This window comes from Eucalyptus grandis, chromosome 1 (assembly GCF_016545825.1).
Source record: "Eucalyptus grandis isolate ANBG69807.140 chromosome 1, ASM1654582v1, whole genome shotgun sequence".
NCBI classification, from domain to species: domain Eukaryota; kingdom Viridiplantae; phylum Streptophyta; class Magnoliopsida; order Myrtales; family Myrtaceae; genus Eucalyptus; species Eucalyptus grandis.
Genome location: NC_052612.1, coordinates 28634010 through 28642777, shown reverse-complemented (window position 1 = coordinate 28642777; position 8768 = coordinate 28634010).

Below are 8768 nucleotides of genomic sequence, written 5' to 3'. Positions count from 1 at the left end.
TATCTATATGGACACTAGGACCCCTGGAGTGCCAAAATTTGGCATAAAAAAGACACTTTAGTACCAAAAGTTACGAAAGTGACACTTAAGTGCCAAAATCAAAGCAAAATGGATCATTTAAGTGTCAATCCGGCCAAAATGCTGACGTGATGATTTTCCATTGAAGCAAGTGTAAAACGACATCGTTTTGGTGCTGACGTGGTAAAAAAAATAATATAAAAAATAATTAAATTAAATTTAAATTTAAATTTATTTAAAAAATAAAATAAAAAAATTAATATTACAAAAAAAAAAAAAAAGGAAAATGGGGGAGGCAACAGAGGGCCGCCGCCGCCTCCCCACCATTGCCGAGAAGGGCCGATGACGGAGGGGGGGAGGGTTGGCCAAGGCCCCGGGGACCAGTGACCGACCGATGGCAAGGGCTCGTGAGCCCTCGCCAAACCCGGTAGGCGGCGGCCCTTGGCCGGCCGAACGAGGGCAACCGACCCTCATCGGATCCGGGCGAGGGCCATTGCCCTCATCCCGATCTAGGGAGAGGAGGCCTTGTGAGCCCGCCAAGGTTGCGGGCCCTAGCTACTAGGGTCGCCGGCCCCTAGCTAGGGCTCGACGACCTCGGCCGACCCTTCCCCCTCTCCGTTGTTGGCCCTTCCCGGTGGCGGCGGCAGCTAAGGGTTGAGCCCTCTCTACCCTTTTCCTTTTTTTTAAAAAAAAATAATTTTTTAAATTTTAAATTTTTTAAAATATTAAAAAAAAAAATTTAAAATTTAATAAATTTGTATTATTTTTTTACCACGTTAGCATCAAAACGACGTCATTTTTACATTATTTGGCCATGTCGGCATGCAAAACGCGGCGTCATTTTGCACTTACTTTGCCCTGAAATTGCGCACGTCAACATTTTGGCCGAAGTGGCACTTAAGTTATCCATTTCTCTTCAAATGTGGCACGTGGCACATTCGTAACTTTTGGTACTTAAGTGTTCCTTTGTACCAACTTTTGGCACTTAAAGCGATCTTTTGCCTATCTATATGACATGATCAAATCCACAATTTTTATATGTGATTAGGCCTAAACATTATGGTTTGAACTCATGGAGACCTTCAAGTCTAATTCAAACCACAAAAAATCACATAAATTCCCCAAGTAAATCAAGTCGTCCAATCATACAAAGTTGCAGCAACATCACAAAACTTAAATAGATTTCGAGCAAGCAATTGATTAAGCAAACAGAGGCCGATCGGCGTAATCTTTAAATCGTTGAAAAGCCCATGGAATATACTATGACTTTCATGAAGATTACGAGGCCAAAAAAGCACGTTTAGCAACTCATTCCAAGACAAAAAACAATCAATCATCCAAGCTTCCGAATTGCATATTCAATCAAATGCATATCCATATGTAATCCATCCTAACCTATCACCTATCAATTTTAAACTTCATAGGCATCCATTTTTATCAATAAACGCATTAGATTACTATATAGATTGAGCTCTAACCCCGGTCGCCTAAAGCAACCTCGCTTAATTAATCTCAAGATTGAAGATCACTATCATTTTGGGGTTTTTGTGCAAATTGAGCCAAATTGAGCTTCAACCAAGGAGCACTAGACCTCGAACGAAGTTCAGTGAAGGTCAAGGAGGCTCAAGGAGGTCGGGATGGTGCCGGACTAACATCGGATGGCCGCCTGTGATGGATCAAGCAAGAGGAAGAGGTCAACAAGGAAATCAGCGCCGACAGGAGGATGCAACAGTCTACGAAGGTGGTTGAACCTCCGATCAGCTTATCAAAGGATCAAGGATCGTCGAACCAGTTAGAGCCCATCAGATGGCCATCACTAGTCACTGGGATGGGCTGATGAAGTTGCCGGACTTGGTGGTGGCATCGGACACAATATATGACGCAAAGGGAAAAATCGGCCAGATCAGCTGCTTCCAATGACTTGGAGGTCGGGCGGAGGTTGCGATCTGTAGTAGAGCTGACCGAGGAGAGTCAGTGCACCCATGGCTTGCCAAATCGACGTCGGTATATATAATGCGAAAGAAACAGTTACCAAAAAAAAAATCATAATCACAAAACAAACAAGAACAATCAGGAAATCAGGATAGCGTGCATAATTGATTAAGTTTGGCCTCAAGATCGGCATTTGTGATTCATGTGACAATCCTTCTAGGATGCCTACCTCCAATTCATTTTTGTGGCTTATAGCTATTGGTCACCATTTGTGTTCTCGCACAATAACCGAAGCTAAAAACCCCTAAAACAAGGCACCCTTCCACTTGTTTTGACTTGTTTTGTCATCATGAGTGTAAGTCCTTGGTGCTGAGTCTTTGCTGTATAGCTTTTAGTTAAAAGTCAATATATCTCTTACCTTTATCAAAAAAAAAAAAATGTGACCATCGACAGAGAGCATGCTGAGAAGAGGAAAAAGGGAGAGAGAAAGTTGGTAAGAAAGAAAGAAAAAGGAGGAAGAAAGAAGAGGGGTTTTGCATATAATGCTATGGACGTCTCACCAAGCTGGATTTTCTTGTATCGCATTGTCAGGTAAGTACTCGCACCCATTGTTTGTCTAATTGGAGTAATTTTTGGAGTTAGGACTTAAATTTGGAGTTTTGTGAAATTTGAGTCGCTAAATTCGATTTTTGAGTTGTGGAGCTTTGGAATTTAATGGATATGGTGGGTTATGGCATTTTTGAGTTGGTGGAGATTTGTTGTTGAGATTTTGGATATGGTTTCTTCACAGAAATTGTGCGAAAATGTATTTGTCATATCATATCTTTCTTTTTTTCAGAATTTTTAAAGTAGATTTGGTTAGTCAAAACCTTGAAAAATCGTCCATAGACTAGTCTGCCTTGTTTGAGTCTGACTCATGTTTGCTTTGAAGTGAGGTCTTAAATGTGTTCAATTGGATTTTCTTCCGTCGCGGAAGTTGTAGTATGCATCACAAGCTTTCTAACTAGGTATAAGTTGCACCAAATGATCATTGTTTACGAGGTTAATCGTGTGTGCAAAGACATGTTCATGCTGTTGCATTTCGTGAAGTGAATTGCACCATCCTATCTTACCATTTTTGTGTAGATTTGTGCGAATCAAACTAGACTTAGGTGTCTGTGATTGTGTTTGGCACTTGTTAACTGGATAAGTGATCCAGTGTTAGCTCACTAAAATTGCTTGATTGATTGAGAATCGAGGCTCGAGGGCCTGCCTACACGTTTACTTTCGAATATGCATGTGATTTTAGATGCGATACATGAACTTGTGGGATATTTCTAGGTCACATTTAGAACAACAAAAGAGGAAAAGAGAGCGGATAGAGGGGACCCTCACACCAATCGACAACCACCTGCAAAGAAACCGAATGCAGCCCCTAGCTTCAACAAACCAAACAGCCGAGCAGCAGCAACAAGCATCCTACTAGCCAAACTAGCAGCCAACAAATGCTATACATAGTGAAGGCAGCAGCAACACTTACCCAAACTTACAGGGCAATATCATATAACACAGGAGAGAAAATGGACGAGTCAATTCCCTAGCTGCATTGAATCCTCTTATTTCTTGAAATGTCTGCAACATTAGTGAAAGTCAAGCCTATCCTTGACGAATTTGACGAGGTGGTTCTTCAAGGCCAGAATATACGAAGCTTTTTCCCGAAAAAGGATGTTTCGCGTTTTCCAGATCACATAGCAAAGGGCTCCAAAAGAGAAGCAAGCAATGCAACGATAGAAGTCATTGCCAGAGAGAAACTTCAAGGCCCACTTGAGATTGTCTTGCCAAGTATTGTTTCGCCAAGGAAGGTTGCACCTAGTAGCCCAAAAGGACGCAAGGCCGACGGTAGTGCGACATCCAAACTATAAATGATCAATAGAATCCGGCCTAGAATTACAAAATGTGACATCCTGAAATTTGAGCCCTTTAAGGGATGAATGAATGTGAATTTCGTCAATGCATTGTTGGTTGATCTCACTTGGAATTGATCACTCTAGAGATGCTGACCTTGAGAGGAAAGGCTAATGAGAACAAAACTCGTGTGACTAAAGAACTTGACCTGGGAAAACAACTTGACCATGAGACTTGCATGAGGACGATCCTATAGATAGGTAGGCCGATTTCAAGGACGACTAGAAGTTGATTCCTAGACAGAAACATAATGGAACGACAGGTGATTCCGTTTACTGTTATCAAGCTCGCAAACGACTCTAGGTCGATCCTCGGTAATCATGTACTTTGAAATAAGAATCTATCCTCCGCAATTCCATGTAGTCAATGACGTCCATGTGTCGAGATGTCTTGAACGTGGTTTCGCATGAGTTAGTTACGTGTGAAACCTCAAAGCCACCTATCAGTCTAAATTGTACCTAAAATGGCATTAGGGAAAAATTGACATGGCATGAGAACTCAAGATTGGACTTCAAATGTTCGGGAGCATCTGGTACAAACTTCGGATGAAACTACTTTGTCAATCGACAACGCCAGTTAAGCCAAGTACTTGGAAAAGGGATTTACGGACCGAGGAATCGAGCCTAAGAGGACATGGGCCAAGCAAAGCTAGTGTGGGCCTTAGGCCCAAGGTGGGACAGCCACCATGGTAGGCCCAAGGCAAGCAAGTGAACCCATTGGGCCCAACCCACCATTTTATCTTTTAAGCCCATTATCTAACCTTAAATCAATTTGAGCCCAATCAATTCCCAAACCCATTCCTACTTATTTCCTAGCCCATCTCTTAGGCCCACTCTTCATTTTCAGCCCAATGGCAGATTGGGAAATGGTGCAAGGTGGAAATGACCATTTTGCCCTAAAAGCATGTGGATAAGGGAAAAAAAGAAAGAATATGAGGTCACTTGCATGAAGAGTTGAAGCATGCATTGAAGAGCCTTGATGAGGCCTTAACTTTAGCTCTATCCTCTCTCTCTCTCTCTCTCTCTCTCTCTCTCTCTCTCTCTCTCTCTCTCTCTCTCTCTCTCCTTTAGCTGTAGCAAATTCATAGCCCCTTTCTCCCTTATTTTCTCTTGATTTTCAGGTTCGAGCCATCGGTTGACCTGCTCACCAGCCAGAAGCTAGTGCTCATCGGACCGCCTGGCAGTTGCCTAGTCTGCACTATTTCACGATTTCTGCTATTTTCCTCAAATTCCGACCCTTCCTTCACCCAGCCTAGCCACCAACCACTCCCCCTTGACCCCCAGGTGCCACCAGTCGCCGGCCAACCTCTCGCCGAAGCTCTGACCAAGCCGTTCAGCCTCTCTCCTCCTCTGGCAGTGCAAATTTTCAGAGTTGCAATGGGAGGTAGTGTTTGTTACTGTTGTTTCAGCCTCGGGACCACCTTAGATCGTCGTATTTGAGGTTCCTGTGTGTAGCCTTCATCATCGCCGCCACGTCAGTGTCTTTGGCTCGCTTAACGAGTGAGTTTAGCTCCCAATCCATCGATTAGTGCCTAAACTTACTTATGATTGGTTTAATTAGTGTTAATTCTAGCTTATGAGGTTTAATTAAGTTATATTAGTCCTAAGATAGGTGGTTAGATGGATGGTTAGGATTAGTTTAGTTTAATCTCACTTCATTTCCTTAATGTGGCTTATGTGGTTAATTAAGCATGTTTAGCTATGACATCTTGATTTTCAGGTTCGGATTTCAATCAGATAAGTTGAGCCCTTCATCAACGTGACTATAGTGTTTTTATTTAAGATGGCCACTCACGAGATAACCGATCTACCTAATGAAGCCATTAAGGGATTTTAAATGCAATAGACTTGAGAATTCGACTAGGAATCGACTTCTTGACTGTGCTAATCTGCAAGGGTCATTACAGCACAATTAAAAATTAATTAAAGACCGGAGATAGGTCAATTTAGCTAAGATGGTGATCAAAGTGTGGGTGATTCCACCTGATTGCAAAATTATCGTTGATCGGCACTAAATTGATTTTTTGTCATTTTGGATACCCTGTGTCCGTATTTGAAATCTCGGGATTTTCATGACCACCGAGAGTCACCAATATGTCGAAGAGGTACGTGTGGCTCGAAGAAAATCGACAACGGGACAATTGCATCAAAAATTCCTAAAAGCTATATGCTAGGTAAGGTCACACTAAAAGCGTTTGGTTGAAAATAACCGCGAATTTGAATTCAATTTCAGAAATTTGAAGTCTTGTCGTGTCATGAGTCAATCTAGGAATGTCAACTCACTTTTTGGGGAAATTCCGGAGAGTGTGGAATTTTTACCGAAAATCAAGACGAAACGATTCGGAAAACGAACGGAAATACGGATTGGCCAATTTGAAGAGACTTTTGGCATTTGGTGTAAGTGAATCGGTGAATGGAAGTTGTTTGGGCTTTTTCTGCATTCAAATTAGACCTCAACTGGATTTGTTTGTTCAGAAAATTGGATGCCGAGAAAAATGAAATAAAAGTCAGTTTCGAAGAAAATTCGTGAGATTAAAGAACCGCCTTATTTTGGTCTTCATTGGGACTCCAAGTTATGCAAATGGTGAAGAATTTGACCTAGAATGACCAATTAACAAGTTATTTTGAATTGAATAATTTATGACTTTAGTTTTATGTTGTTTCATCCTTTTCCTTGACCCCACCCTCTCCCCACGCACTCACACCCTTCGACCGACGTTCATCTCTTCTGTAGCGTCCATTTCATTTTTCCTCTTCTGGCTTTTGTCTTCTTGTCCATTAACACGTGATATACGTGATATTTTTCTCTCTCCTTCTCACACGTTTTTCCTCTCTTTAGTCGACAATTCCTTTTTCCCCTTATCCACGTGCGCACATGCCTCTCTCTTCCCCGTCGCTTTCCATATTTCCCTCTCCCTTATCTTCTCTTTATTTCTCTTCCATACAAGCAGCCCCCCTGCAGCGGTCTTCACTCGTATTTCCCTTATTGATCGGTGGACCCACAGCTCACGTCTCTCTCTTTCACCTTTCTTCTTTTGTTCTCCGGTTCCTGTCCACTTCCCTACAAATTCGTGCCCCCACCGACGCCCCACTTTCACCATTTCTTCTCCACGAACAGCTCACCCAACACCTCTCCTTGAGCCCACCAATTCGGTCGTTTTCCCCAGCGAAGCAGCACCATCACTGCAGCTCCTCTCTAGCCTTTTTGCTCGGACAAAGGCCCACGCACGGTCCCATGTTCAGCCTATAACCCAGCTCCATCTTCAAGTCACAGGCCCATCGATCACCAACAAAATCACCGAGGGTGCAATGGCCTTTCGGTCCAACCCGCTCAGTCCGCAATCCAGTCTATCAATGCCATCAACAACCCGGAATTTGGGCTGTCCAGCAAACTACAAAAACAAAGCAGCCTATTTCTTCATTTTGCAACAAGGGTTTGCAAGTTTTGTGATTCATTTTTGGGCCCGTCTTGACCCTGGCTGTCGGAACCGCTTTAGAGAGGATCGAGCTTTGTCGCGTGCTCGTCGTTTTGACCCGAGCTGATTTTAATTCAGGTGAGTTTAGCTCATTAATCCTTGCTTAGTTTGTTAATGATGCTTAAGGGTTGATTAGATTTAATTAAGTGCAATAAGATGGTTAGATTAGAGTAGATTAGTGATTATTAGTTAATGATGATGCATGTTAGGCATATGGCTAGTGTAATTAGATAGAGGATAACCTATATTATTTATTGAATGCATCTCAAGATTTTTCCCGACCTGTCTCGGATTTCAATTAGGCATTACGGGCCTAAATTGGATTTTTAGTATTTATTTATTAATTTTCACAATTAATTATTTATTTATTTATTTTCCGGAATTTAGGTAGGGATAGCCAACGACCGGAATTTTATGCTAATTGTCGTGGTGCAGTCCGTTAATTTAATTGAGCTTTGAATTGTGCCAAATTGATTTAAATGTGAATTTTTAGGATATGTTCCTAAATGGTTGTTTTTGATTATTTGATTGAGAAATGATCGGGTATCGGTTGTTAGTATCGATAGTAGAGTGGTGGTTAAGTATGGCATCGTAAAAAGGGCACGTGGGCTCGGTGAATTGATGTATCACTTTGGCAAATCTGTGCCTAAGATAATGCACGTGGACCCAACGATTTGAGTGTGGCATCGTTAAAAGGACACGTGGGATCGGTGATTTGATGCATCATCTTGGCCAACTAGTGCCTTACAGAATGCACGTGGGTCCGGTGTTGAGTACGGCATCGTGAAAGGGACACCTTGGCGAACTAGTGTCTTAGAGAATGCATGTGGGCCCAATGTTTAAGTATGTCATCTTGGCGAAGAGGTCGCCTTAGAGAATGCACGTGGGCTCGGAGACTCGGTACGTCGTCCTAGAGAATGCATGTGGGCTCGATGACTAGATATCCCATCTTGAATAATGTACATGGGTCGATGAGTAGGTAGGTCATCTCAGAGAAGGCACGTGGGCTCGAAGACCTGGTACATTATCCTAGAGAAAGCACGTGGGCTCGACGACTAAATTTTCCATCAGGGGGAATTTATGGTATTGACTGAAACAACTAAGAAATGGTCTGAATGACATGTAATCGATTTGGTCGATTGATCGATATTTCAATCTATTGTGATTGATTGGGTGCCTATTATGAATTGTGCTAATATACAGATGGAATCTGAAGCTAAGGTAAGTCCTCTGACCCGTGTGTGCATAGGTGCATAGGCAGCCCATATGGCATATTCGTTTACTAATCGAGTCTTAGGGAGTAGAACTTGCTGAGACGTTGTCTCACTGGTTATTGAATAACCATTTTCGAGTGCGCAGATGGCAATTCCTCCTAGACGTCTCGGTCGTCCCACAAGAA